The 17418-nt window shown below is 27.1% G+C and overlaps 1 protein-coding gene across 6 annotated transcripts in view; it reads left to right on the top strand.

The window, feature by feature from the left end:
* LOC148234949 (irregular chiasm C-roughest protein-like) overlaps positions 1–17418 on the top strand; it is a 306152-nt gene that overhangs the window by 105428 nt on the left and 183306 nt on the right. For all 6 annotated transcript variants that reach the window (XM_088186132.1, XM_088186136.1, XM_088186138.1 and 3 more), the window contains one exon: positions 13115–13163. The gene's annotated coding sequence lies outside the window, so the exon portion shown is untranslated. The remainder of the gene's footprint in view (positions 1–13114; positions 13164–17418) is intronic.

The raw sequence follows: 17418 nt of genomic DNA on the forward strand, positions 1-17418 counted from the left end.
AATATAAATTGAATTTATTTTAAAATTTCTAAAGCAATGTTTTTTTTATTAATAATTTATTTTAAAAATTCTAAAGCAATAAAATAAAAAGTATGATTATTAAAAAAAATATTGCCTTAGAAATTTAAAAATCAAATAAGTTTTTTATAACAAGCAATATTAGTTTAAAATTACTACAAACTTGGATTCATCAGACCAAATGACTTTCGTTCAATCTTCAGATGTCCTATCTCAGTGCTTTCGAGCCCACTCTAAACATCGAGTTTTATTTATTCCTGAAAGCCACAGTATGTGTTGCCCTTTACAACCTCTGAGTCCAACATTATTGAACCTTATTCTCATTGTCTGTAAAAAAATGGATGGCCATCCGCTTGCAGAAACTTTAGCAGCCAGCTTTGAAGACGTTTTTCGGCAATTTTTAAGGGACTCAGGATCCAAGATTCGATTTTTCTGGGCAGTTGTCCTTCGTTTTATTCTAATTTTTAGCTTTAGTTTAGCTTTTAAGCTTTAGTTTAAAATCATTTTAGACAGTGTGTCGTGAACAATTAATGTGTTTAATAATTTCTAAAAATTAAAAAAAAAATTCATTCTAAAAATTAAAACTTTTTTATGAAAAAATATATAATTAAAAGTTTTAAACTTAACTATCTTAAGATACGTAATATATTTGTAAGCAGAAGCATTTAAAAATAATCAAGGATATTAAAAAAAAGGATTTTTTCGAGAAATCATTTTATACTTTTACATATATTTTGATACGTGTACGAGCTAAAAAAATTAATTTGAAGAATTTACCAATTAAACAAAATACTTAAGACGTTATTTTTACATAATCTTACTGAAAAAATAAAACATTTTGTTGAAAAAATACCAAACAAAAAAAATAAAAATATTGTTTTTAACGATTGTAAATCTAAACATAAATAATATTTTCAATTCAGGGGAGCTTTTAGCTAGGCTTAAAAAGATTTTTACTTATATTATAGTTTATTTTATTAAATTATAAAATAAAAATTAAAATATATTTTGTAAGTAGAAGCGTCGAAAAACAATAAGCAGACCAATCGACTCTATCTCAGAAAGAAATAATTCCAATTTGAGCAAATCTTAGAATATATTTTTTAAGATTTTTCCAATCTCACGTGGTAGTACTTATGATATTAAGTGCATTGCAACATTAAAAAAGTATCTTTTTAAATAAAATTTATTAAAAATTATTACACATACAAATTTGTCCCATTGTCACTATATGCCATAATACAATTTTAATTAGACAAAATTATTATGTTTCAATAAAAACATTTATCTCAAAAATCTGCCAAAAACATTCTTAGTAATTATTTTTGTAAAAGAAAATTAAGAAATAACTATGTTGTTAAACTGCTATGTTACACAGTAATCGCCCACCATATATAAAAGGTACTCTAAGATAAATATATATTATATTTATTTTAAATGCGATCTCTGCGCGATTTTGCATATTATAAATATACACTATCTGTTCGCTTTTTAACTTTAAGCGTTAACTGAAAGCTCTAAACCCACGAGACTCATCCTAGGCATACAAATTTAAGCTAAATATGCAAAACGCTTATATCAACAACACACACACACGCGTTAATCCTCGAAAGTTTTCTAACCCGCTTATGTCACAATATAAATTTAAAGTTTTCCCTTCATTCCGATGTATATACACACACACTAGCAACACTTAAATCGGATTCTCAAGTCAATCAAACAAGAATTCAATAATTTTGGGCAAACATCGAGTGGGAACGGTACTGTCCCCTCTCGTGTAATTGAATCTTTGTTACTCGACACTGTGTACAAATTGTACATTCTATATTTAACTACATCCCAATGAAACTTCGCATTTGTCTTAGTATCTGGGAAACCGAGATTCGATTGATGTTATCCGCGTATCAAACACGTCGTAGATTGATTGCCAAAGAGACAATACGATTAAGTGTATTTCTTTAAACAAATAATATAATAAGGTTCTGTTTAGTCATTATTTTAAAGCAAATCTTTGTGATGTAAATATTGATTGATGTAATTTAAGTCGCGTTACTTTTTATTTTGAAGTATAAATATTTCATTACATACTAATGAATTATTATTTAAACCAAAATTATTGCTGTGGGTTTAAAATTAAAAAAGTAACACTTGTATACCATAATTATTTTCAACCCTCAGTGTTCTTAACATTTTTTCATCATTTATTTTATTATGCGAGACTCTAACTATTTTCTTTCCCAGCAGTCACACATCATTTGAGTTCTTCTCTCATCAGACGATAAAAAAACCACACATTGCTCCGTGGGATGCATTTTTCAGTGGCATATGTGCTCAACCGCACATATGCTATGCATAAAAAACGTAGTATGCATTTATGATCTTTCGATTTATTTTAAAACGATATTCAATATAGATGTTTGACGTTTCTCAATTTATTTGATTCAACACAATCGTCTTGGCTCGTTGAACTCGTCGTTGAAAATATGTACTGTGATACCATCTAGCCATGATTCGATAACCTTTTATCGACTATACATTTGTATGAAAATTTCTGATGCTGCAGTTTGAACTAGAAATTGCATCGAGAATATTTTATTTATTTATGGAGTACGTATGCGCAAAACCAAAATGTTATTTTAGACTATTGTTCTTCATATATACATTATGTTATATGTCTGGTGTTGTAGATATAAACAGCAATATAACAAATAAGTTTGATTTTTATTTTAATTTGATTACTATTCGATTAAATATAATTTTATTTCTAATGTGAAAAGATTGTTTAATATCGATTAATCATAGAATAAGTAAGACATATTTACAATATCGCAGAATTTTAAATATTTAATATTGTGCATTGTGTAGTATAGACGTTAACTTTATACAAAAAATATTATTTAAAATAGACAATTAAGGTTTATTAATGCGATTAAATTACGTTTAAACGGCGAGTTATAAAAACGTTTATTAATTGTTTTATTACGTTATATCGATGCTCTTTCTACGTGATGGTTATCACGAATCGGCTCGACTTGAAAGGGTTTTATTGCTTAGTAAACTTGTTAGAAATTACTAATTTCCTATGACTAGTTTTTCTGGTAATTAATGGACTCAGTATTTTTTTTAACTGAATTCGACAACGCCGTTAAAAAAACATTTTATCTTGTCGATAAATTAAGCAGTAAGAAAATGTCTTTATTTAGTGCTTAATTAAGATCGCAATCATTTAATTATAAATTTCGCTAATTGTTTCATACGCCTGTATATATGATTCTAAATTGTGTAAAACATTTTAAGTAATGAACATGAGGTTTATCGGATTTAGTTGAAAGTCTTTTATACATAATCAAAAGTAGAGAAAACTCTTTGAAGTCACATATTAACTAATGTTATAAAATAAAACAAAAGACACCTTTCAAGTATGTATAATAAATTATACGCATTTATTAATGTAGTTAATTTTGTGTTGCTTATGAAAATTATATTAAAGTGTCGATAAAAATTAAAATTTAGTGAAATCTTGGTATTCTATGCAAATGCGAAATATATATTAAAATCTTGTTTTTTTAAATATTGTGTAATCAAAGAAAAGTTTTACACTTATTATAATTATTGGTGTAAATTTAAGCTATATTACCAATGTGCATGTTCATAAAAAAGCATAAAATGTGTCAAAATATCTATAAATTAACTAATAAAATGATAATTTTAATCGAGCTGCTATTGAAATGGCATATCAAATGATCCAGTAAGCTATAAATAATCTCATGATAAAATGTTTTAAATGAAATAAAAGAGTTTTATAAAGAAATCGTATATATGATGTTATGGAAAATATTGATAATAAAACACTTTAATACATTTCCTCAATCTGAATATTGCATAATAAAATATATCGTATTACTTATATATTTATAGCCAGCGGTTTATGGCAGGAAAATGTCTTTATTCATTTAATTAAGATTGAAATCGTTCTGACGCTTTTCATTAAAACTTTTTTCAGCAATTTTCATTATAACGCAATTATATTCGTAAGGAGGCCGTTGATCACGTACCGAATAAGTTTTTTTGCGCAATGCTCTCTTTGTTTGTAGAAAGGGCCTTGGGTAACGCACCTGAATAACACTGCTGAAATTAACCATAAAAATTATTCTGGGTTACGGCAATCCCTTAAGAGAATTTTAAATTTTGTATGTGTCAGCTTTCGTCGGAAGCCTTATTAAGATTACGCCGGGTCCGCTTCATTTCGTTGTGTACGTGTGGCCTCGACTTTGTTCGAGATTACTCGAAGAATTTAATCTACAATTTCGACAAGGACCCATCAGAGTTCTTAATAAGGACGGAGTTCCTAATATAACAAAAAGAAAATATATTAAAAATAGCGCAGATTAAATTTCGTTTAACATTCATAACGTCCGGGCTCTCATCAATGCGAGAAAGCTTGCGCTGTGTACATTTTATATTAATTTAATAATTTTATGGCACGTCTGTATTGAATGAACAAGTCTTAAAGCATACAATTGTATAAGGATTTTTATTACTATTAAGCTTGATAAGTAAGTGTGATTAGATATAATTTACGATTCGATCTGCGTTCGTGAGCCTCAAACGATGCGCTGCTAATTTGTTTGCCTCATATTTATGTATTATGTCATAGTACTATCATTACTTAAATTTTGGCAAAACATGTATAACAAAAGATATTGTAAAACATATGTGCGTTTTATTTCTATGTGTAAGCTTACACATTAAATTTTACATGTGACATATTGACGAATTAAAAATATATTATTCAGTACATATAATTACTATTTCATACAGATTAATTTATTTTAAATAATTTATATTATTAAAATTAAGTAAATATAATTTAAAAGAAGCTTAGAGTCATTGTAATTTATATATTACGTGTAAAAATAATTTTAAATGCGTACATACTATAACATGAAAAGAAAATTAGGCACTAGTAGCATAAAATATTTTTCAGTATCTTTATGGATTAGATCCATCTGCCATTTCAAATATTTTTAAATATTACACTAATTTTATTTAAATGTATATATATATATACTTTTTTTTAATAATCTAAATTTATAACTGTCATATAAAAACTTACATTTCAAAGCAATGAAACGAGATTGTTTCACATTAAAAATATTTGTTTCTGTTTATTTGCTTTTTTGTCAATATTAAATAAATCAAATTAGTAATTTTTAATTAAATAATTTTTATTTAGGCTTTTGAAAGAAGCCTGCAATAATAACAAATATTATAAATAAAGTGATATATATGACATATGTTTTTATATTTTTATAAAATTATGTTATATGTGCCACTGATTTTTTTGTAATATTTTTATAATTTTATATATATTATGTAAATTTTAATTTTATATTTTATTACTATTATTCACTAAAAAAATCACATTTAAGAAGCAGAAAAACTGGTTGACAACAATATTAGCATTTTATTATATGGATCGTATCAGGCATCGCTAATAACTCTTACTTTTTCATGTGGCATTTAAAAATAGCTTACTCATACTTATTGTTTAATAAAAATATAGTGTTTTATTTAAAAAAGGTTCATAGAATTATTTTTTTGCATAGTTTTATATGTTAAACAAAACATTATATATTATATGTAAAAATGATTATCTATATTATAGAAATAATTTGATCCATTTTTAGAATTAAAGGTATATAAAGCCTTACAGATAATCCCAAATTATATATAAATCATTTTATTATAGTATAAATCTATAATACTTATTTTATATAGTTAAATTTTTTTTTTATATAGTTAATTTTTTTTTATATAGTTAAAATTTATTTTTTAATAGTATACGTTTTGTATAACTAAAAAATACTTTGAGTTATAACTAGGCATTCTGGATTCTAGATGTGTTACGAGAATTCTTATTTTCACTTCTCAAAAGAATCCTCGAGAAATTTTGACCAATAAATGTCAGATAAAGTATTTGTTTATAATTAAATAGTATATAAGTTAATATATTTATATAATTAATAAACAGAGTACTAGATGATTGTTAAAAAATTAAACAAATAGGACGATGACTTGTTATAAAGGACGTAAATAATCCATTGCCCAGAACAGAACGATTTATTTTGATTGATTACAACGCGTTGATTTACGAAAGAATTTTGGGGTCCTGTGTTAAATATTTCAAAAAAGATAAAAATAAAAAGCATATTTATATTATTGAATAAACAAATTTTATGGCGTAGCTCTTTAGAAGGTTCTCATACATTTTTGCAATCTGTTAATTTTCACGCGGAGCGGTTTCATATTATTAAATTATTAATGCGGCTCTTAGATTAATAAAACAAAAATAAGACCGATTAAAGTAATTTAGGAGATTGTAAAGATTTTTTGCCAGGTAAATACTTCCGACCTTAATTTAAAGCTTTCAAGAAAGCGTTTATATATTAAAACATATAGTACAGACCCACCCTTACTAATGCAGTGATAAAAATAATTTATCGGTTGTAAAACATTTGCAAATATACGTACGAATTTTATTTTGAATAAGAAAAGCTCTTCAAAAATTCAAGAAAAATCAGAATTTTTTTTTCTGATTTTTTTTGAAATTCTTGAAGAGCATTTTTTCTCGAGAAATAATTCTCAAGAAGAATCACTAGCTACAACTATAATATAAAAAAATATACTTTGATTAATTGTGGTTTTTATATATAAACAAATATGTTGCATATTATTATTATACATGAAATTTTTTTATCTAGTTTATAGTAATATTATGCATTTTATATTTGCAGCGTAATATAAGCATTTTGTGAGTTGATAAATATTTTTTTTTGCTTATCTTCAAATCAGTTAAATAACTGGTAAGTTTTTTAATTTAAACAAAGCATGGTTATGGTAACTTGAAAATAAAATGATTTATTTTACGGCCTTAATATACATTATAATAGTTAAATTTATATTTTTGTGACTACATTGTGATTTCAATATAAAAAAAATATAGTAGATTTTCACAAAGTAATTTTATAACGCATTTATCATTTACAGAGTACAGGTTGATTTTTAAAACTATATTTAATGATTTTAAAACCAAATCTATTTATGTTCAATACTAAAAAGGCGCATAAGCCTAAAATAATAAAATTACGATGTAAAATGACGCGATAAATCACGATTTTTACGTTAAAATAGTTGGAACAAATGCTAAAATCCAATAAAGGATATTGGTATCGTGTCTAGCGCCAATGTAGGCTTCCTGTTACCGTTTTTTCTCTTCTCTCACGGTCAAGCGAAAACAAAAACAATGAGCTCTAATGAACCGAACCAGAACGATGCTGTGAACCGTGGAAAGAATTCGCATCCCATTGTTGATTAATTGCCACTCGAGCTTCATCCCTGCGAACCAGGAACCAATCGTCAAAAGTGCCTCTGGTATGTATATATCGAGAGACCTTTTCCCATGTCAGATTTAGCTAGCTCGATTCAGGTATTTGTTTGGATCCAATCTGAGATTTTATTCTAAGTTTAATCTCGCTTGTTCTGAAGAATCAGTGAGCATCCTCAAATAGTGTATTGTGCTCTTATTGAACATAATCTGATCGATTATACATTGTATTATTATAAATAAAAGCAATTTTTTCGATTCATAATTTTTATTTATTTCGCTTAAGGGTAAAGATGTAATTAACTGTAAATAATAGCAAAAAATACTTAACTACATTTTTTTTAAATCTTCTTTATTTGTTGAAGTAACATTTATGCTTTTTGATGTTATTAATATACAAATAATATTGTTTCATTAGAAATAGCATGATGTTTGCATTGAGTAAAATAATAACCAATATTAATGTGTGTTTATGTAATATAATCATAACCATTACTTAAATATAACTAAATATATGCTAATAAATTATCGTTATTGTTTATATCATTTATAGATAATGTGTAAAAAAATTGAACGAATTAGGAAAACTGGAAAAATATAATTGTGGTAGGAAAAATACGGAATTTTAATTATAAAATATATATGTAATATATACATTTATCTGAGTTCACATAAAATTTAAACTATCGACTGAACTTAATAAACATATATTTTATCATTGTGCTATAATAACGTTATTTTTATTTTTACTTTTAGTTAAAATAATATCATGCTGCGTGTAAACTAATTACTTTACATCCCTATATTTTTGACAAAATTTATGTTGCATAAATTAGACCTGAACATATTATCTTAACAATTTTAATGTTTTTTAATTTGCTTTAATAAGCATATTATTTGCAATAAAAGGGTTTATTTTGATTAGTGAAAATATATAAGAGATAAATACATTATTGCTTAATTAGAAACAAAAAATTAGTATTATGAAAAAAAAGCATTAGGCTTATCGGTTAAAAAATAAGTATATGTAGTCAAATTTAAAATATGTAGATATTCTCTAAGTTGTTATATAACTGATTTTTCTGCAGCTTAATAAATCTATCTATTTAGAATGTTAAATGCTTTAAATAAAATGTGTTAAACTTCATGATTGATCATTAAAAAAATATATTAACTAATCAGCTAAAAAAATAATAAAAAGCTTTTATTGAATATATTCAATCAAATATATATATATATATATATATTGTATCAGTTGCTATAAAACTAACATCTCTCCAAGCTTATTGATTCTATCTCCGTAAAATGTTAGTTGCCTTAAAGCAAACATTGAATCAAGTGTATTGAATTCCAATATTGATTATTTATTTTCCGAAACAAATAATGAGCATTATCTAATAGTAGGGGGAAGCAAAGTCTGGAGAATATAATGTTCTTTATATCATAACTACTTATTATTATTTTTGTAGAGAAATTATCACCACATGTGGTAAGAGACTTTTTTATGTTTATGTTGTCAAGTAATTAATGTCTATCTCTTCGAAATACAGTGTTTATTTTCAATAATGGCGTAAGTTTAATTAAAAAGCTTATATCGTACAATACTTTTATATATTTTTACATAACTAGAAGTACTACTTTTTATGCCTTTGAAAGCGCTTAAATTAACTTTTTTTAGATCTATACTAATCAATAAAAAAAATATTGTTTTTTTAGTGTTTTTTTATTGATCTCAAAAAAACCGCGTATTAAAATAAAATTTAACGTTAATTATTTATTATATATTAAGAATTTTTTTATTTTTTATAAAACGTTTTAGTGCAATATTTAATTTAAAAATCATAATATTATATACAATAGATCACTATTTTCATATTCACCATTTTATTATTATTTAAAATCTATTAAAAATATGAAGAAAAATAAACCGCTGGTGTTTATAGTTTAATTTAGCAAGCTAAGTTGGTAACATTAAAAAAAAATCTACAATTCAAAGGAAAATAGCCCTAATTTACATATATTATATTTATTAGCAATTTATCAACACCATTTATTAATAAAACTTAATTTGGCTTCAGATCCAGTAAACTGACAGTACAATAGTTAATTCAAGTTGCAAAAAAAATTTAATCTTCCTATTGATATCGACATGGATTTTCTGGGTGTCATAAATACTTTAAGCAGTCTGGTATGACGATTTTTAAATAAATTCCTCCGCATAATTCATTATTAATCTTCTAGCAATGAAATAAGAAAATTCAGATGGGAATCCTGCAGGGATTTTTCTTGACCCGATTTTTTTCTATACTAAACTATTTTCGCTAAACTGTCAACTTAATTTAATCTAGCAATATGAACGTGCTTATTGAGCTTAAATATATCTTGTGTCATTATAGTTATTAGGTTAAATAATTAACTATTAAAAAATAATTTAAACTTATAATATTTATTAAATATAAACACAAATTTTAATTGGTTAATAAATCCTTAGTTTATAACATTTTTTTATTATCAATGAATTTATCAGATTTAATCAACAATTTTAAATATAAATCTTGAACGTCGCAAAAGCGGCTTAAAATACAGTATCATTTCGAGAGGAAATCAGAGACAAGTAACATCCACGACACCTGCACGTCTTTTTACATCTACTAGCATTGACAGGGTTTTCCGGTCGACTTAAGCGGCTTCAATATTTCAGCGGCGTCGTCAGAACAGCATCGTCGAATGGCGGCTAATTTATTTAACAGACCCAACCTACCCACCCTAAGGGCCAGAGGGAGATCTAAGGTATCCCACGCACCAAACTTATTTATTCCAGCGAGACAGATTTGACAATCTCCGAACGAAAACTGTAAATAACGTTAGGGAATTATTTAATCCTAGCCGAGGCACGGTGTACTCCTGACAAATTTAATTTGCGTTTGATATATTATATGTAAATATATTATTAAAGTTGCTTGGATACTTTATTGATGGCGTGGCGCTTTGTTGGTAGCTTGTCATTAAAGTTTAGGTCATAAGAAAAATAAAAAATATGTATTGATTATACTGCACTGCAAAGTTTAACTAAACAATAATCTAGTTAAGTGTAAAATAATGCGCCGATACAAATATGTCGTTCGTATTCAGTTTTAAGGTTACATTCATAATGAAACACTTATTATAAAAGTACTAAAGAAGCGTGCGGTGCTTCTAATTAATGTAGCTTATTCAGACCGTATTTGTAATAGCTTTGCTTTTTCTCATAGAAATAAATAAAAATATAAGTACATTATAATATATATTGCTTCATAAGTCTTAAGAATGATTAGAATAATACTTATATAATAGTAATGAACGATATCAAATCCACAAAGCACTCACTAACTACATATACAACATCTATTAACAACTGTTAAGTTCATGGTTTAAAAGGATTTTGGCTTCGCTGCAGTTGCTAAATTCGTTGTATACAACTAGTGAACGGAACACAACGACTACAATTTGCGGCGTTGGACTGTTGTTGGTAAGCTCTTAACGCCAAACGACCTCAGAAGTGGACTTTCAACATCGATCGTATACAACTACATAATTTTAAACAAATTCCATATGACAAACTTTCTCGAAATGGCAAAAAGCAGATAAGCGATGTCGTATATTTATTCAATAAAATATTCTTCAAAGCAAAACTAATCATTTTAATTGAATCTTTGAACTGAATACTTCTGAAAGCGCCCCGGGCTTCAATGCGACTCTAATCTTAATTTTGCAAATAGTTTATTTGGCATTGAAAACTTTCACTTTGCATTTATTTATATATGGTTAGTTGGATAAATATATAACTTGACGCATTGATTGTGCGTTGGCAAATGTTTATTCAGACTTTAACCATAATGACTTCTAGACATTAAAATTACTTTTTAAAATAGCCTCTTGTCTTTAGTTACTCATATATAATTTTTTAAATATTATAAAAAAGGATATATTTAAATGATTCAATTTTAGTTCATTCATGAAATTACAGATGTCAGATTATATTTATCGAACAAATGTCAAACATTACAATCGACCATCGAAAAGCAATCCTGTCATTTGATCGGCACATCAAAGCAAGCACTTGTCATCTTCTTTTCTCCGCTCTTTGATCGAGACGAGTGGTAATCAGTCGTTTGTTATTCACTTTTGCCCTTCGCGTTTAAGACCGACTCCCCACACAAGGGGTCTCGTGATGATGAACCCACGCGCTGCTTACTTGTTTGGTTACTCGTTTCATTATGATTCGAGAAAATTTACGATTCCGTCGGAAGCTCTTTGTGTATCGAAATTGCATTACACAAACGTTAAAGATATTTAAAGATACTTCAAAGTGAGCAATAGTATTCATGGATAATCAAATTTACACATTTTTTTTCAAAAAATATTTTATAAGCCGTTGTTAACATTCAATGAACTCTTTTGACGATTTTTTGTGCTTCACTATGTCATAACTTCTATTTATCGTATATCTAGAAAAACTATTATAATATTGATAACAATCAGGTTAATTATAATTGTATTACGGTTTATTCATAGACAATCCATTTCTCAATTGTTTTGCATTTTGCCAATCGATTCGATAAAATTAAACTCTATTATATATTCTTAGTTTACTACCAGATTTCTGTTGTAGTCAAATTTAATTAATCTTGAAAAAGCAATTTTTCTTCTTCCGTGATAAAATTTGTTAAACACTGTCTTAACTATATATTTTAAATAAATCTATTATTATATTGATTTGTGTTAGGAATAATTCTGATTATTTTATTAATAATTTTAATATCTATTTATTTTATTATTTATGCTTTAAAAATTGTCCAATAAATTATTTAAAACTTTAGCAGGTAATAAAGACAAACATTCTTTAAGTATTCTGAAAAACTTTAATGTAGTAAGAAATATTTTAGCGTTTTTAATAAAATACTTTCATTTAAAAGATATTTTTATAAAATTAGTTTTAGGGTTTGAGAACACAATGGGTGTGAATCCGTAACCAATGGGATTTTTTTTACAATATTTACATATGTTGCGACAGACGATTAATGGCGATGTGGTTTTTCCAAGCGGGACTGGAAAAGCTGGCGCAGAGATGATGTCCATGGGAGGTCCTCAGATGTCTAGCATGTGGCGTAGCAGCGAGTGTTCGGTATGGAGGAGTTCCTCTCATCTTCCTTCGTACATTTTTTCCTTTTTTTTTGTTACGTTTGAGAAGCATTGAAAATTTATCTAAGAAAAGCCAGGGAATGAATATGTGGTTTGTTTTGTATATTTACGGTATGTTTTTAAGCCATGATTTTATTTTTGACGCAGAGCATAAGTTCAAATAAATGGTCAGAATTTGTCAATATGTGATGATACTTTTTGGCACGATGTTATAAACTATATTGAAATCTGATGTGGAATCCGACATGTCCGATACGTTAGGGTGGTGTTTTTCAAATTTACGACCAACTCAACACACACAGTCACGAAAGGAGTTTGTTTATCGACAGGACGTGTTCGAGATTTGAAACCGATCCTGAGGATTCAACAGGCGTCGAAGGTCTGCCGAAAGTAATGACGACCGCTGAAGGGTCACGTGCGGCGATAAAATGATGACCTGCCTAGGGTCACGGAACAATTTGCAAGACCTTCCACAAACACCCTCATTCAAATCGACACCGCATTAATTTCAATCTTTTTTGTCCACAGATTTGGGCGGACGGTCGTTCGTCCTTGGCATTGATGTTTTCGAGTTGAGGTGAGTGTTTCTTTTTCTTTATTGTGTATCATGAATGTGTGTTAGGGTTAAGTACAAATTAACTGGTGTCGGTAGCGGTGTAGTTTATTTGTTAAAAAGAACGATAATGGACGGAAAGAATTTGTTAGGGTCTAAGTTTTTTGTGCCCGAACTTCTTGTCTCAGATAACATCCTGCCGGCGCGGCATCTCGGCATGATTTACTGACATTAAATTACTTAGTGCGATAATTATAAGTTGTGTGTATATTTCTTATGACTACATATGTACGCACACGTGTGAGTTGGGACCTTAATTGAGTTAAAGTAAAAAAATATATACATGTTAGATAAAAGCAAAATCAAGTTCAATTAAATCTTTATAGGGTTTTTTTATTTTTATTTCGAATACCTATATTTGTAATAAGTTTACACACACCTATACCTATAGTACATATAATACGTATGTCACATTAACTATCTTTTATTACGCTATATGCATTTAACATAACTATTAAACCTAATATTTATAAAAATATTTATAAAATAAGTGGTATCTAGGACTTTCTATCAAGCGATAGAATCAATAAATGTAAAAGTTTGATTAATTGTTTTAATATGTTTTTTTTGAAACATTGCGTTTCAATAATATAATCAATTATTTTTTTATGTTTTTTTTATTACTAATCTAAGTTATCAGTACGCGATGACTTAAGAAAAGTCTGTCTTATTTACGTAATCAGCTACTCATACTATTGATTAAACTAAGATAGCATTTTCTAATATTTTCATTTTTTTTTATTTAATACAATTTTTATCATTTTATGTTACCTTCTTCCACATTTTTAACGAATTACTACTAAATTTTTTGTAATAATTTATAGGTTTAGAATTAAAACAATTAAAAATAGGCTATTTGAACAAAAAATGTAGTAGTCAGAAAGGGCCAAGTCCGGTGAAAATAGAAGCTGCATTAAAAAGTTTACAGATTTTATACTGAGTCAATCAAGCAGTATATTTTTATATAGAATAATATTTTTTTGCTTATTTATTTGATATGGTCTCTTTTCCTCAATCAACTCAAAAGTTTACTATACACTTCTGCGATCACTGTTTTATCTTGTTTTAACACTTTAAAATAAATACTTCCTTTCAATTCCCACCATACACTTTAGGGTGCAATCTAAATAAATGTATAGCTTGGATTCGCCTTTTTTGCGTGAGATAGATACTGTTTTTCTTAGTCACAAAAGACCGATTTATTGTCCTTTATTATCTGATTTTGACAATTTTCTTTCATTATTCCACGATTAGGTAAAAGTGTAATTTTTTGGTCAATAATAACAAAAACTATTGGTTTTAATAATAAGGTTAACCCCTAATACAACAATTTTACATCTAAGGAAATTAGGCTACACATTTTTATTTATTCTCTATATTTAGAATTAACCAAAGTCTATTTTCTTAAACCATAACATATATATTTTTTAAGCATTTGAAATACATATATATATATAATAAGAAAAAATATTTAAAAATACAAATGACTAGAATTTTTTTATGTTATACACATACTGATATAATGATCTAATTTTAAGGAACATATACGTATGTATTCTCGTTAGCAGAGAGCTTAAAACAATGTTTTTCTCATTACTTTATTTTATAATTGAATAAAAGTAGTATTAAGCTAATGCTTTTTAAACAATACATTAAAAATAATAACGTTTATAAATACACATTTTAAGAAATGCAATTGATATATAAAATACATACATACTATAACCTCGAAGAACAGTCTGGTTTATTACCATTATTAATATTATATTTATACTTGTATTGTATTTGTTATATTAGCAGTTTATTGGCAATACCTTGAAATATTCTTGTACCCATTTAAAATAAATATAAGTAGTACATTTGCAATGTGCTTAATATTAATTAATATTGGTAACTAAAATAAATACATAAGGCCTCAAAATAACATGTTTAAATAATTATATATTCTTTATTTTGAGATTAACTAACACATTGAACAGATATTTTGTATTTACTAACATACTCAAGTATGACATATGATTTATATTATCTATTCAAAAAACATATTTTTAAGACTTAAAAATAATGTGTCATATAAGTTATCAATGCGATTATATGTATATAGTAAAGCAATTGTATTTAAAAAACATACACAAAACCTAAAAATTATATGTTATATTAATTATAAATACGATTGATATTCATAATGTGAAGATATATATGCCAGAAAATATTTTTTTTTCGGGATTTCCATATCCTTTAAAAACACCTTTTATTTATTTATTTAAGACATGCACAGTAAGACTATTGTTATGGCTAAAATACTTGGAGCAAACCTGGTGCTCGTAAAGTTTATTTTTTGTTAATCATATTTGATTTAAGCAGTAATCTAAATGTATTGCTGGTCCTTCGAAGCACCGGTAAGGTGATCTTCTCGCGAGGGTCAAGGTCGCACGCAAAAATATTTGCAACTTTTTTTCGAGAAACGAAGGCAAACACACCTTAATATATATTTTTCAATATAGTATCTATGAATCTGAGTGCATCTATGCAAGTCTTTTTTCTAATGAGTTTTTATTATTCCAACACCCAACGCGTGCAGTAGCGTGCTGTTACAAACATTATATAAAAAACAGTTATCAATTCTCCTTGACATTGTTTATGGAGTTGCTCGTTAAACGCTTGCATAAACGGACGGCCTTTGACATTTTTATTTATGATAAGCTGTAAATTACCATAGTATTTATCAAATAAAAACAAGTTAGCCGTTGCTTCTTTCGTATAGAATAAACGGTTCACTAAATTAATTAAAAATTATTTTAAGCACATATTTTAACAAGCCAAGCATCGGTGCGTCTGGAGGCTGGTCAATACTGTCATGACACTCGAACTCTTTCAAAAAAGCATTGCTGCTAAATGATAATATCGCTTTAATTTAGACAAGGAGTGTGTGAATTATCATTTAATAATAATATATTACAAAAAGTATATAAAAGCATATTTTTATAAAACGGGTTATATGTTTTATGTATTGTTACATTTTTTAAAAGCAAATATTTATTTTTAAATGTTATCACGTCTTGCATTGCACGTTTTAAGCTCAAAACATTCGCTTTGCAAATGTTGACTTGTAGCATATATTCTCGTGTCAGTATGCGCCAGCAAGAGATATTCATCTATGCAAGGATCCACAATTCTCTTTCAGTCCACGAATGCTATACATCTTATATAATTCAATTTCGTATGTCTGTTTCACAATAGTTCATCCAATGCATACCAGAAATGTGTGTATTTTCACGGTTGGGAAATGGAATTCAAACACAGATACAGAATCATTGTAAAAATATCAAACTATAGACTTACAATAATATTTATTTATTTTAAATATAAATATTCAATCAATTCAAACCTTTAATTGGTTTTGAGAATTCATTAACACGAAATCTAGCAAATGCTGCGCGTTTCGTTGAAATTTAATTTGCCGAGTACCAAAGTCTTATAAGTGTTTCTCTTCGCCAGGCTCTCACTCACAGATTCCCGACACCGATACAGATTTATTAAACTAAGATGTCGACAATAATTTTCGATTTTATCATAGAAACATAAATTCATCATTGTGTGTATGTATATGTGTTAGTCTCTTGCATGCTAGATTCCGTTTCAAAGAATACTCGACAGGTCGTTAGGTATTTCCTTTGCAAACTGGTTATATTGAGTAGTGGAAAAAAATGTATAGCCACGCTACAGAATAGCAAACGACATCTCTGTATTGGATCTGCTGGTCTCTTTGCGGACTGAATCACGTATCTTGGTAGTCGGGTTGATGGTTTTATAATTTCCTTAGCGCTAACCGCGTATTATGTTATGTACTGATTGAGAAGGTAAACTATGCACAAACACACCTCTGCTTAATTAGCTCTCAGATACTCGAGGGATTATACACTTTGTATACGAGGGTATGAGGAAATAATATATTGATTCTATATCAAAATATATAGATTCTATATCAAAATATAAATATATCTATTATGTTAGATATAAATATAGTTAGATATATATATACATACTAGATATTTGACAGGGTTAATATTGTCAATTAAATTTTGTTAGATGAAATTTCTTTTGCACCAATTAGAAATTATTTGAATAATTAAATGTATTTATTGAATATACCGTATAAAATTCTATCTATTATTTGCTGCAAAATTTCTGTCTATTTAATATAAATTATAATCCAAGT

Source organism: Plectrocnemia conspersa, unplaced genomic scaffold (genome assembly GCF_051122295.1).
Source record: "Plectrocnemia conspersa isolate PC_06_02 unplaced genomic scaffold, ASM5112229v1 ptg000005l, whole genome shotgun sequence".
NCBI classification, from domain to species: domain Eukaryota; kingdom Metazoa; phylum Arthropoda; class Insecta; order Trichoptera; family Polycentropodidae; genus Plectrocnemia; species Plectrocnemia conspersa.